This window comes from Canis lupus, chromosome 30 (genome assembly GCF_003254725.2).
Source record: "Canis lupus dingo isolate Sandy chromosome 30, ASM325472v2, whole genome shotgun sequence".
NCBI lineage: Eukaryota > Metazoa > Chordata > Mammalia > Carnivora > Canidae > Canis > Canis lupus.
Window position 1 is genome coordinate 21487602 of NC_064272.1, and position 13941 is coordinate 21501542.

General features: G+C 40.0%; 1 long non-coding RNA gene across 3 annotated transcripts in view; it reads right to left on the reverse strand.

The window, feature by feature from the left end:
- The window catches only part of LOC125754029 (uncharacterized), a 39283-nt gene that overhangs the window by 17406 nt on the left and 7936 nt on the right, over positions 1–13941 (reverse strand). For 2 of the 3 annotated variants that reach the window (XR_007407264.1, XR_007407265.1), the window contains exons 3-4: positions 12123–12276; positions 6840–6982 (exon numbers count right to left, since the gene is read on the reverse strand). This is a non-coding gene — a long non-coding RNA (uncharacterized LOC125754029). Of the gene's footprint in view, positions 1–4036; positions 6983–12122; positions 12277–13941 lie in introns of those variants that run through there. The other variant, XR_007407263.1, reaches the window with a different exon arrangement.

Consider the following 13941-nt stretch of genomic DNA (forward strand, 5'->3'; position numbering starts at 1 on the left):
AGTAATGACATTCATTGGTCAATGAGGACAGACACTACCTACAAAGAAATAAATAAAATAATTTAATTGAAGGGCTGCATAGATTTTTAAATTCACACCTGGCAAAAGAGTCTGAAATTGCAGCAATTTGGATTTGTATGAACCAAGCCTTTGACAAAGAAATGGCTTTGTTTTGGATTCAAAGAGGGCTTGGTTCCAAAGTTTGAACTAGATTGGAGGATCAGAGTTAGGCTTTATAAAAAGTAACCATAGAGTAGAGAACAATACACTATGACTCATGGGCAGTTTTTCATGCCCCAGACAAGAAAATCAAAGAAATTTCCCCCAGCAAAGAGAGAGAGAGATCAGAGAAAGAGGGAAAGGAGAGCCAGAGAGCTAAAATGTCCAAAGGGGCCACTCCCAGCTCCTCTGGGAGCAGTCAGACCTGCGGTAGGGGGACAGATTGATGGAACCGGGTTCAGCAAACAGAGCAGAAGGAGCTATGCCTCACTTCCCATAGGAGACCCTGAAATGACACCCTTGCAGAGGGCCCACACCACCATATGTAGCTTCAGTACAGTAGAAATGGTACTGTGATATGCTTGGTAGATGAAGAGAGCCTGAGTTGCTGGTGTCCCATGACCTGGACAAGATCCATGTTCCCAAGTACAACTGGAGCCCAGGTACACAGACCAGCTGTGCTAAGTGGAGGTACACACAGGATAATGGATGGGAGAAAGGAAAGAACATGCTATATTTAAAATTTCTTTCTTGGACTCTGAATAGTTAAAACAAAAAAACTTGAATCTATTTTCAGAAAGATAAAGACATGAAGCATTAAGCAAAATCATAAAGCGAGGCAGGCCATACAAGCAGAGGCTTAAGGGATATTTGATAAGACTTGGCTTTGGGAAAAGAGACAAGATTTTATAGCTAGGCTTGAAAGAGAGTCCATTGCTAGTGACATGGAAGCTGAGAAGACCTGGGGTATGCTGGGGAGTCAGAGAAAAAATAAGGGGAGGTCTCATTGGTCTGGGGAGAGCATTGGCTAAGAGCCTTTTCTCAGCCACAAGCCAAAGAGGATGCTGCCTCCAGCAGGGAGAAGAGGGCTTTGGGTTGAAGAATCAGCCCACACTTTGTGTTGTTCTCAAGGAAAGACAACAACTTGTCTTGGTCATGTGAAGTGAGAGCCACAATGTACAATCCTATTGGCAGTGGGGGGAGAGGGGGTGGTCATACATACAGACTAGGACAAACATGATGCCCAGGGATGTGTAATGTACATCCTGTACCCCTCTACTTAGGGGCTCTGTCTAAAGGCTTCCTGAAGCTTGCCTCTCATTAGGGAGGTATGTCTACATCATAGCTCAAGGCCCTGAGAACTGGAGGTCAGTAGGAGCATAATGGAAGGCCATCGATGAAGGAATGTGAGAATTTTACTTAGGACCAACATCGTCACCAAGGAACACCTACAGGGCTGCCAGAGAAAGATACAATACAGACTCTACACAGAAGCCTTTTAGGAGTGGGCATGTCTAAATGAGAGTTAATGTCTCTGTGGGGACCGTGGATAATTCACCAAGAGAAGAAATGAATTTGGAATTTTGCATGCTACTTGGAAATTGTAAATGAATATTTGTTTTCTTTCCAAAAATGATAGATGTTGCCCAAGGGTTCTTCACTCATGAAAATGGCATTCATTGCTTTTGGGAAAGGCCTATTTGACTAAAACAAAGAAGTCTATTGAAGGGCTGAAAGGTAGTGTATGTATGAGTGCACGCATGCACACATGCGCAAGCAGTGTGCATATGTGTCCATGCATGTGTGTCTGTATTCTCTGTGTGAGTGTGGAGTCTGCATACTTGAGCTCAGAGTAGACACAATTGCCTGAAACCCTGCATGTTTTAATATGTTCGAAGTTTCTGGTCATAATGACTCAGATGGAAAAAAATGTAACTTTTCTTAATTGTCAATAAAAATAGAAAGAGCCCCTGATTTCTACAAATGGTGGGAAACATTTCATTCTGCCCTTTTAGGGTAACTCAGACATCTCCAGTTTGAAAGTTCATCTCTTTTGCAAAAACAGCTGAAATGTGACAGAGTATCTTACCCCTAAATATGCCACTTTGGCATAAGGATTATTTTGAACAATAATCCTTATGCCAAAGGATAGACAATTAAGATGCAGATACAAGAAAAGCTCCCCCTTCCCTCCTCCTATTTGCCCAAAAGCAGAACATGCATTTATAAAGGTGTCACTCTTCCTGTCCTTCCAGAAAGGACAAAAGCTCATCTCTGGAGACTTCAGACCCTGTCAGCCTGGCGATGTCTCCAGAAGAATCTATATAACAAACTTTACTACCTAGCCTTTATCTACCATTAGGTACCCAGATATTTGCCTCCACAATTTGCTACCCCTAGAGACTAAATGTCCTTTCCCTGTGTCGTGTCACTTCTCTAAAATTTTTTCTTCCTTTGCTAAGATACTATACAAATTCAAGTTCTAACCAAACCTTTGAGTTGCTGGGGAAGGGGCCTCCCATGTATTCCACACGTGATACACATGTCTGTCAATAAACTGTTTTCTCTTGTTAGTCTGTTTCTTTTTATAGAAGTCCTAGCCAAGAACTCAGATGGGCAAAAGGAGAATTATTTTTCCTCCCCTTTAAATCCAATTCAGGATTCAAATTTAGTTGATTCAAAGTCAAACTCCATATTTAGGCTTTTCTAAATCTTCCTATGCTTTGTCTGCAGGGCTTTGCCCTGAGTGCCGGTGGCAGGTGGCACACAGCGAGTGTTACATTGTGGAGAGGAGTGTCTGGCCCACCTGCAGATCTGCTGGCCTTTGCACCCTGCTGACCAAAGCAATGCCTTGCTTAGCTAAGGTGTCTTATTCTCTGCTGTGTGAACAGCTGGTCATCACCTGCTTGGATCACTTGCTATGTGGTCCTGTCAGAACCTGCTTGGAAGCCAGGAGTACTTCCTAGGCCTCTCTGCTCCCGGTGTATGCTATCCTCAACTGGAATCCAGTCATTCCCCAGGAACGTCCTCTCAGCAGTTCTGCAGCCCACACAGAGGCCATTGCCTCTGGTTCTTGTCCAGGACACACCCAAACCCAGAAAACCCACAGAAAGCCACAATCACAGATTGTTTCTGTGCCTAAGCACCTCACCCCACCATTTTGCTTTATTGTCATTCCTGTGTTGATGTGGAACATTCTCTAGGGTGGCATCCTTTCAAATTTTCACACAGAATATAGCATCTGAGCCTCCTGCTCAAGAAATCTCAAGTTTGAGGTTCTTTATCCCCAGCTATACACCATACTCCCTCCTCAGCCTTTTCTCCAAGCTCCTCTTCCCAAGCCAGGAAGGATTTTTATTGCCTTTTTGTGTGACAGAAATTTGCCCTGACCTCATGTCCTAAACCCTATGGTTTATATTAAAAACTCTAAACTTAGCCCCCCATGCTTTGGTTTAGAGATTGAAAGAATGTTTTAGAGTTTAAAAACAAAACAAAGCAGAAGAGAACCTTGTTCTATTTCAAATGGCTGGCCTTCGTAGCTGGTGTGTGGATCATGGCCTGTTTGCCCTGCCCTGCCCCTATCCCTTCTCTGGTCTGGGGTCCCCACCCACCCTTGCCTACAGGCCTTCAGGGCAGATGGTTCTGGCTGGGTCCTCCCTGAGCCACACTGGCAGGATGTGGGGGTAGGGTAGGAAGGGAGAAGTCTATTTCTCTCTGCCCCAGCAGTATCTCTAGCAGGAGGTACCTTAGTCCACTGTGGACCTAGCTCACTGCAGGAACAGTTTCCTCCTCTGTCTCCAGTCTTGCTGATATTCATTGCTGGGTAACTTCACCTCTCTTTGGTTTGTCAGTTTCTCCATCTCCTGTGAATCCAGTTACCTATGTTAACTTCTCCTTTGTTGTAAATCCTTAGGGGGGCAGTTTCTGTTTTCCTATTTGACCCTGACTGCACACCCAGCTTTAGAAACACTTGCTTTTGAAATGGGCTTCAAGAGTTAATGACTCTTTAAATTCCTGCTATAAAAATCCTAAACCTTCTGAAGACAGTGGAGGCTAAATTAGGGGCGAATCATGGTCAAAGAAGCTCAAAAATAAGAAATGGATTCATGTATTTTTTTAAGCTTTTATTTATTTTATTTGAGAGAGAGAGAGAGAAAGCAGCAGAGGGAGAAGGAGAAGCAGGTTCAGCAGGGAGCCTAAAATGAGGCTTGATCCCAGGATCATGACCAGAGCTCAAGGCAGATGCTTAACTGGCTGAGCCACCCAGGCGCCCTACATTCACATGTTTTAAAATATCTCACCAGCAAAGCATGCACGGTTACTGCATTTATTGTATTGCTACTTGAATAGACATTTTGCTGTCCTCATATACTCATGGGGCAAAGTTCTCATAGTCATATGATCTTTGTTGGGTCCTACACTATGACTCTTACCTCTCACTTACAAAACGTTATACCCCATGCAGTAGCTAGTCACACAACTCACTTGACTTAATGAGGTAATGGCACATATTCTCAGTTGTACACAATTATTTTTATATACTAAACAAAAAGTAGACATATGAAAGTTTCAGAACACCAGTAAATCTGCAGATCCAAATGGGCAGACGCAAAGATCACACAAATCAAATATCTGTGGGGCCAGAGAGGAAACATAAGTGAAAAAGTAGATCCTGTGTATTACATAAGGGAGTAATGAAAACTAGACGGAAGTTATGTTAATGAACAGAGAAGTGGTCTCTACCCAGATCCAGCTGATTATCCCATGTTAAAATGGGAAACTCTTGCTATGAAATTTTACAGTATTTGAAGAGAAGCCAGAAATCTACATCGCATATGAAAATCGCATGATTTGTAAAGTAATATTAACTAACTCAAAACGTTTTAAATTGGGATCCCTGGGTGGCGCAGCAGTTTAGCGCCTGCCTTTGGCCCAGGGCGCGATCCTGGAGACCCGGGATCGAATCCCACGTCGGGTTCCCGGTGCATGGAGCCTGCTTCTCCCTCCTCCTGTGTCTCTGCCTCTCTCTCTCTCTCTCTCTCTCTGTGTGACTATCATAAAAAAAAAACAAAAAAAAAACAAAAAAAAAACAACGTTTTAAATTGTGCAAATTAAAAAAAAAAACATGTCTTGTGCTAGATAGGACCTCAACTCACCTAACTGGACATTATACTTTGGAGCAATTTATATTATGCATTCAAATATGCTGTCTGAACTCAAAAATATTTGTGGATATTTTAGAATAACCTCCATAATGTGGCTTACTCTTTTGAATATTCTCACTCATGTGAAATATACATTCTTTAGTGGAAGGTCAAGTTTTTGAAAATAGCCAGAATAATAATAATAACATGGATACCTTGTATAAACAGAGAAAAAGTGGAGCTAGTAAATTTGGGTTTACTTTTTGTCACTTTTACTACCCTCATACATATTTATTTGTCACCTCTTTGAGTTTAAAAAATATCTCTGGTATTCTCATTGCAACCATCCGAGATCAAGTAATGAACTCTAGTAAACCATTCCAATAACTTCCCATTTCTCTCGGCTCCCAGGCTTTCTTATATGCATCTTCTTATAGAGCAGCTAACATGTACCTAGCACAATGCTAGGGACTCAAAGAAAAACTGGAAAAAAAATCTCTGCCCTCAAGAAATTCACATTCTAGACATTCTAGTAGATAGGAGGGTTGTGTCTTTGGAGAAGAAGGAGTCTCAACTCTGCCTGAAGGAGGGAATAGAGATGGACAGAACCTGATTCACTGACTGGAACCTCAAGGAAACTGGGCCCTGCCATCCCAATCACTGATTGAATTAGTTATAATCTCCTCCTCTCCACGTTTAAAACAATAGAGCCTTATATTTCAAGCTTTATCTTTGCCAAGAAAACTGTCCTATTTGGTGTTCTGTGAACACATTACCATGCTTTTCTGCCTCTGTGTTTACTTATGCAGCACTCTCCATGTTCCTGCTGAAACACTATTTGAACTTCAAAACTCAACTACTACTTCATCCGAAAATCTTCTGCTAAGTTTGAGTTAATTCTTTCTTTTGAGTTTTACAGAACTTCTTGTCTGTATTTTTATATTTACATTCTGCTTTGATATACAGATTCTTGAGTTCTTGTCTCATTCCTACTAAACAACAGGGATATTTTGGGCATCATCCGAGTCTTATTTTTGATCATCTGCATGACCTACCTAGCATTAAGCTTTGCACAATGTAGGCACTGGAAATTTCTTGTATTGGTGAGAAGGTGAGTTCTCCATCTAGTGGTAAAACTGAAAACTTGCATGCAACTTTTGTCTTAGGTAACACAATTATGATATCAAAAAAAAGAGGGCCTCATTGATATTACAGATTGTTTCAGCTTTAATCTATATTGAGGAATGAACTGTGTTACTTCTCAAGCAGACATAAAGCTCTCTTATAGAATGCTTGATCAAAACATTCAAATCAAAATAAAATCAAACATCAACATCAAAACAAAAGAATTTGTCCAACAAATTTCTCTAGATGATAAAAGGTGATACAAAGAATCATACAGATCCCTTTAAATGAGTACATTTTCTTTATTGAATCTAGATAAGTCTCACCATTGCTTTCTGACCCATGACATAAATATCTGAATAAATTCAGATAATCTCAGACTCTTTTAGTTAGCAAACTTGTATTTGCGACAATTTGTGAGCTAAAGGATTCTCTACAAGTTCTGGTTCTCAGTATGATTCTAACTATTAATCATTCAAGGACAGGTCCAGAAAAGTTAAAGTTAACACTCTGAAATGTAGGTTTTTATAGAAGTTTTTAGAGCAGGACTTCTAGTAGATCAGGACCTACCAAATGATCCAGAGGTTTTATTTGACAGTTTCAAGCTGCTTTCATGACGCTTTCTCCTTATTCTCTTTTCTCCAGGTTTAACAGGATTTCAGGAGAGAACAACTCTTATCAGCAATGGTGTCCACAAGGGGTGATCTTGAGACCTGAGAAAATGTTTTTTGGTAACTCATATAACAGTTTGAAAACACTACTTTAGCATTTATATCTTTCTTTTAAAATAGGCTTTCTAAAAACAAAGAAAAAAGAAAGTTAGGTTCATTTTGACATTAGGGCTAAAATAAAATGATGATATAATGCTTTCATGAGATTAATTTTTAAATGTCATATATTTTATTATATAGATATTCATTCTAGTTCTGCTCTATTTAGCACTTATAATTCCCAAGCAAAAATGTCTAGGATTTGACTATAATTTTTGTGATATGGTGACAGATTTAAAAAACATTTTTCAGTTCTTCTCATCAGTAAGTTTTTTTTTTTAATATTTTCATGCATCAAGTTTTTTTCAATTTTATTTATTTATTCATGAGAGACACACAGAGAGAGAGAGAGAGAGAGAAAGAGAGAGAGGCACAGACACAGGCAGAGGGAGAGCCCTACAGGCTTCCATGTAGGGAGCCTGATGTGGGACCCGATCCTGGGTCCCCAGGACCACACCTGGGACTGAAGGTGGCGCTAAGCCACTGAGCCACCCAGGCTGCCCTCATCAGTAAGTTCTATGCTAGTTCCCCATCTCTTGAATCTGGATTCACTATTTGACTTGCTTTGAACAAGGGGAGGGGAGAGGCCCTGAAGACTGTGTTATCAATGGCCAATGATTTAAACAAAAATGCCTACAAAATGTCTAAAATGTCATAAAATGACTAATCTATGGGTCCAGGGGTGCCTGGGTGGCTCACTCAGTTAAGTGGCTGCCTTCAGCTCAGGTCATGATCTTGGGGTCCTGGGATCAAGCCCCATATCAGGCTCTCTGCTCAGTGAAGAGTCTGCTTCTCCATCTCCCTCTGTACTCTCTCTCAAGTAAATAATTAAGATCTTTAAAAAATAAATAAATGAAACAGACTATGGGTTCAGAGAGCCTCTAGTTTGGTGAACATTTCCATGTGTCAAGAGGGTATACATCTCAATTTCATGAGACAGAAGTTCTGTCTCCTGACAGAGTCCTGCTCAAGACTCTTCCAGAACTCTTCCTTTGGCTGTTACTGATAATAAACTAGTAATAGTAAGTAAAGTATGTCCTTGCATTCTGTGAGCCATTATACAAAATTATCAAACCTGAGGAGGGGTCATAGGAACTCCCAATTTGCAGCCAACTTGGAAGGAATTATGTATATCTTGGGGACGCACTGCTTGTGATTGTCCTTTGGAGGTGGGGGCAGCCTTGTGGGATTGAGCCCTTAGCCTCTGGGGTCTGTGGCAACTCTAGGTAGACAGTTTCAGAATTGAATTAAACCGTGGGTCACCCACTGGACATCCATAGAGCATTGGAGAATTGCTTGGCGTGGAAAACCTTCACACTTGGTGTCAGAAGAGCTATAACTATAAAAAGTAGTTTTCTTTAGCCAGGCATCTTTCAGCTCTTTATCTGGGTAGCTGAACATCTTTCCATGTGGCTTGGGGCTCCAAGAGGACAAAATGAAAGCTGCAGTCTTGTAAGTCCTGGCATAGTGTCCTTCTGTTGCATTTTATTTGTCAAAACAAGCCACAAAGCCAGTCCAGATTCAAAGGGAGAGAAAATAGACTCCATGTCTCCATGTGGGGAACAGAAAAACCATCTTTAATCTTTAATCAGCCACAGTCTATCTTATGGCCATAAATTATTTGCATTTCTCCCACATGCAAAATACATTAATCTCCTCCCCAAATCTCCCAAAGTCTCATCCAATATGGCAACAGGTCAGTGTTCAGAATTTCACCATCTGGATTAGGTGTAGATGTAAATGAGTAGTGTGGGTGTGGCCTTTTTCTATCTGGAACTTCGTGAACTAAAAAATTCCAGTTATCTGCCCTCTCCCTCATTAGCCCCCAAACACAATGGTGAGAGAGGGATAACAGCAATTGACACCATTCCCAGGGGAGGAAACTGAAGGCACATGGTTGCTTGAGTCCTTAACAATTCCAAAATCCAGCCACATACACGTTGCCAGTGTCTCTGATCCAGGCACTGTTACTTGATTAGGGCCTGCTTCTGTTCCCAGCTACTATTCTTGGCTGTTGGCTCTGTCCTCAGATATCTTTTTCCTTTTCCATTAGAACTGGTGCATGTTTACAGCTGAGTAATTTGTCAGTCTGCCTCTTGAGCATGAAAATTTAGGGGCCCAGAAGTCTTCATTTCAAATCATCTTTGTTCCTTTAGTCTAAGTGTGTATAATTCATTTAAAAATGCTGTGATTTTCTGTACATTAAATTATAATCTACTTCATAAGACAAAAGTCACTTCCTCATTGGAGACAGGCTTTCTCTACTTTGGGCTGTAAAGTCTTAAAATAGGTCTTACAATCACATTCTCAACTTGGTGTTGACTATGGTCACATTTTGCTGGGAACGCCCTCAGGCCATTTCTTGCTCTGAAAAACCCTGTGGGGGAGGAGGGCGGGGGAACGGTGGGAGAAGCTGAGAAAAAGAGTTTTATTTTCCAACCCAGGAAGCCCATGGTTGCAAATATTTTCTCTATATTCTGCTTGAAAACTGAACTGCTCCTTCTTTTAGTTCATGTCTCCTTCTATGTTTTATCATAGTCAGTGAAAAGAAGCAAGTTAGCCCATTTGGCACTCTACCTGGAAATATCCTTAGGCCAGATCCACAAGTTCATTAAGTACATGTCCTATCTTCCATGTCACTGTAGCCTTGCTTCACTAATTGTTCAATCAAAAAACACAAATAGGGACACCTGGGTGGTTCAGTTGGTTGAGTAACAGATTCTTGGTTTTGGTTCAGGTCATCATTTCAGGGTCCTGGGATTGAGCCCTGTGTCAGGCTGCATGCTCAGTGAGGAGTCTGGACTCCATTTGAGGATTCTCTCCCTCTGCATCTCCCCCTACTGTGCTCTCTGTCTCTCTCTCAAATAAATAAATAAATAAATCTTAACACACACACACACACACACAAATCTATTTTTCCAGCCTTTAATCACAATTTTCTCCCTGCTTTTGCCACACTTTTAGCCTTTCACTGTGGCTGTCTCAAAATCAGTTTCAGATTTCTGTCACAACAGCACCCCACCTCCAGGAACTACTTTGTTTCAGTGACCTATTATCATGTAATAAGCCATCCCCAAATGCAAAAACTAATACCAATGATCTATCATTTCTCATGATTTGGTGGGTTAACTGCAGTTCTGTGGCTGTATTCTCCTAGGAGCTTGCTGTGTGCACAGTGCACTTGTTCTTCAAAGTATGTCTCCATGTGCCTCCTATCATTTGGTGGTCAAGCCTAAGTCACTTTTCAGCAGAGAGCCTTCTAAGAGGACAAACCCCAACATGCAAGTACTTATCAAGTTTCCTTCCATTGCACTTGCTAATGTCCTATTGGCTAAAGCAAGTCACACAATAAAGTCAATGTGGTACATCATACCATGGGCATGAATATTGAAAGGCATGATTTTTGAGAGGGGTCACTGTCTACCATATTCTCCAACTTTATGTCTTCCCTTGTTCACTATGCTGAACTTATACTGTGTACCTTGTGTTCCCTGACACAGAAGTCTCTTCCTTGCCTCAGATTCTTTGTTTTGATTTTTTCTACCTGGACTACTTTATCTTCTCCTCAAACTGCTGTTTTTTTTATATTCTTCTAATATCAGCTGAAATATCACACCTCCGCCTACCTAGGCACTATCATATTACCCTGTTCCTTTCTTTCTTGCTATCTAAAATGATATTGAGTTTTCTAAAGTGTTTACTTTTTTCCTCCCCCTACCAAAATATTAGATTGTGTGTGTGTGTGTGTGTGTGTGTGGCAGGGGGGGTGTCTTGTCTACTTTGTTCACAGCTTGTATTCCCACTACTCCAAATAGGCTGAGCACATCATTAAGTACTTAATAAGTTTTTCTGAATCTTTATAAACACATGGGTGGATGAATAAATGAAGTAACTAAATCTTAGTGAAAAGGAATTTATAAGTGAATATATTTTTATAGAAAATATATCAAAATTTTAAACATCTGTTAACTACTAAAAACCAGGAGTGATCCAAAGAAGTCTTCTTTGATAACTGGATTTTAATATTCATTTTATAGTTTGCTGAAGTATTTAAAATAAGTGATACATTTGGAATTTGCTTCAAAATAATCTGGAGGATATGGAGAAATAGGTTGGGGGTACAGATGAAGTGAGATTGTGAATTGATACTTATTTAAGTTGGGTTAGTGGTACATGAAAGTTTATTATACTGTTCTCTTAGCTTATATATTTGTTTGAACTTTCCATCATAAAAAGTTTTAAAATTACATGTAGACTATTAAGAGAGTGAAGACCATTAGAAAGGTTGTAAAAAATTTTCACAACTGTGAATTAATGTATTTATACTTCCACTTTTCCTACTTTTTTAAAAGAGAGGTTTCTATCCTCATAGAAGGGGGGCATTTTTAAATATCATCTAGAAATGTCATTGGCTACATAATTTATTATTTAGATATTGCATTTAACCTGTAATAGACCTCATTTTAAGATATTTTTGGAACTTTGTACACAGAACAGATTTCTATAAAGCAAATCATTTCCCCATTGATTTTTTTTTCAGTTTTGAAGGAATGCTCTCCTACCTACTGTTGATTCCCTTTCTGCTAACTAGAGGTCAAGGGAGGAGATGGGAAGTACAGAAGCTCATGTAAGCACTGGCATTTTGCCTTGATCTGCAGCTCAAGGCAGGTATCTGATGCAACAAATTTTTCTGTTCTGTGCCTGGATCAAGAGTGATCAGGGAGAACAGGAATTTGCTCCAACAGATGCCATCCTCAAGCTGACAGTCACTTTGCTAGGGCCTGATATCTGCTCATCTGTTGGCAGAATTCAATAAATAAGAGACTTTAAATTATTATATATCTTCCATACAAGTCTTAATATAGGGGAATATAAAAGAAATGTGTCTTTGTCTCAGGTATGAAGGAGTCTGAAGACTTAATTAAAGAGCTCAGGAACAAGTCTGTGCTTAAAACATTATCTGATATTTTCCACCCAGAACTAGAAGGAAACCAATATAAGGTTACAGACTGCCATATACCGAGCATTCATTTGACAAAAGGGGTATAGGGCCAAAATCATCTAGCTTACAGAACCTACTCACAAATGAGCCATGGAATTGAAGATGTAGTTGTCTGGACAGAAGACCAAGTGGCTGGTTCCAGACAGAGCAGGATGTTGCTCTTCTACTGAAGACCCTCAGATGTATTACCAGGTAAATCCATTCAGGAAGACCATTCTGTTGGGCATCTCTGCCTCTGGAATAGAAATAAGGAAATAAACATAAATTTGTTTTAATGGAAGTCTCTTTGCTAGGATTTGTCCTCACCCACCACTCACATACAGCCTTCATACAATGCTGTCTAATTACAAAGGAGGAAAGGTCAAGTCACAGAAATGGAGGGAAGAAACCTAGGGAAAGAGGGGCATATCAGGTGATGGTGCTTTTGGCTTAAGTAACAGTGGGCTGTAAGTGTGGGTTGCTTCTTCTAGTGTTACCTTCCCAGGCAGCTGCATGTTCTACGGTAGGCCCTGAATTTGTAGCAGAAAAAGCGCTGGTCCAGAGGCCGAGTGGTCAGGGTATTGGTCTGGACTTACTAATTTCCAAAGTCTGCCTTCCCATCTGAACAAGGAGGGAAACTTCTACCTTCTCTGAGATATCAAGTTCTATAGGTCCAGGAATCAATAAATAAGTGGCAAGATAAAAACTTATAGACTACTGGAGAGGTGCAAAATAAGGCAGGTTTGTAGTTAGGGCCTCTGGAGAACCAGGGCTTTCTTCAGGTAGGTAGCAGATCTTTGAGAAAGTACTTCCCTACTTTGCAATTGTGTTCAAAACCCCACCCTGTTGTTGGCTTTTTTGAATAAATTGAATGAAGGTGTCTACCACAGTACTCGATGAATGTAAGTCTCCTGCTCCCTTCCTATAGATGAAACCCACCTTCCCACTGTAGGACTACCTTACTGGACAAGAAAGAGAAATGCTACTGATTTGCAATGCAAGCATAGGTCTATGTCAAGACTTTTAAAAAGGAGCTTATTAAAAATTTTTAAAAATATATTTGTGTAACATAATTTCCCAAAGACTAAAATAGACACCAGTTACCAAATAAAAAATAAAAATATATTTTATTATAATTCAGTTAGATTTGAGGATGTTAGGACTTACAGATTCACACAATAAACTAGTAGCTTAAACTAGTAGCTTAAATTTAATGCAAATATTTGGAATCCTGCCAGAAAGACCATAAGGCTATTGTCAAATCAGTTAAATTTCTTTTACAAGCAGTAAGGGTGGCCATCTGCTATGGTTGGCAAAGAAATGAACCTATTTCAAAATGTAAACACATCTCAGTCTTCCTGCCCTACAGATCTCAAAGCAAGCATCTTGACTAAAGACAATTTGGATCTATTATTTAGTATTCAATTAAAAGGATATCCAATGTCTTTAAACAAGCAAGATATTATTATTAGATAATAAATGTTCTATTTACTTGCTATTATAAAGGATGACAATTTCTTAGCTTGACAGTTTTTGTGTCTTCTTGAGAAATTCTATGTCAATTCAATTCAGCAAACAAAGATAGCACTGCTACAAATCACTGGGCATAGAGTTTTGAGGCATACAATGAAAGGGGCCTTTAAAGAGCCTTGGATTTAGTGGGGGGGATTTGAATATACACATTTGCCCATAGAAGGCAGAGTATGACCAGAGTCCTCAATCCTGTGCCAGAGGGGTCTTCTTATTTTATAGGAAGGGGTGGCAAAGTCGTCCCCCTCAGATGGCAGTTGAGGTGGACTTTGAAGGAAAGTATGACTCTTATTGTAAAAAACAATAGAGAAATCTGAGCAAGATTTAGAGGCCTAGGAGTGTGTGCTCTGTTCAGGAAACACCAAGTAGTTCTGTTTGACTAGATAGATAC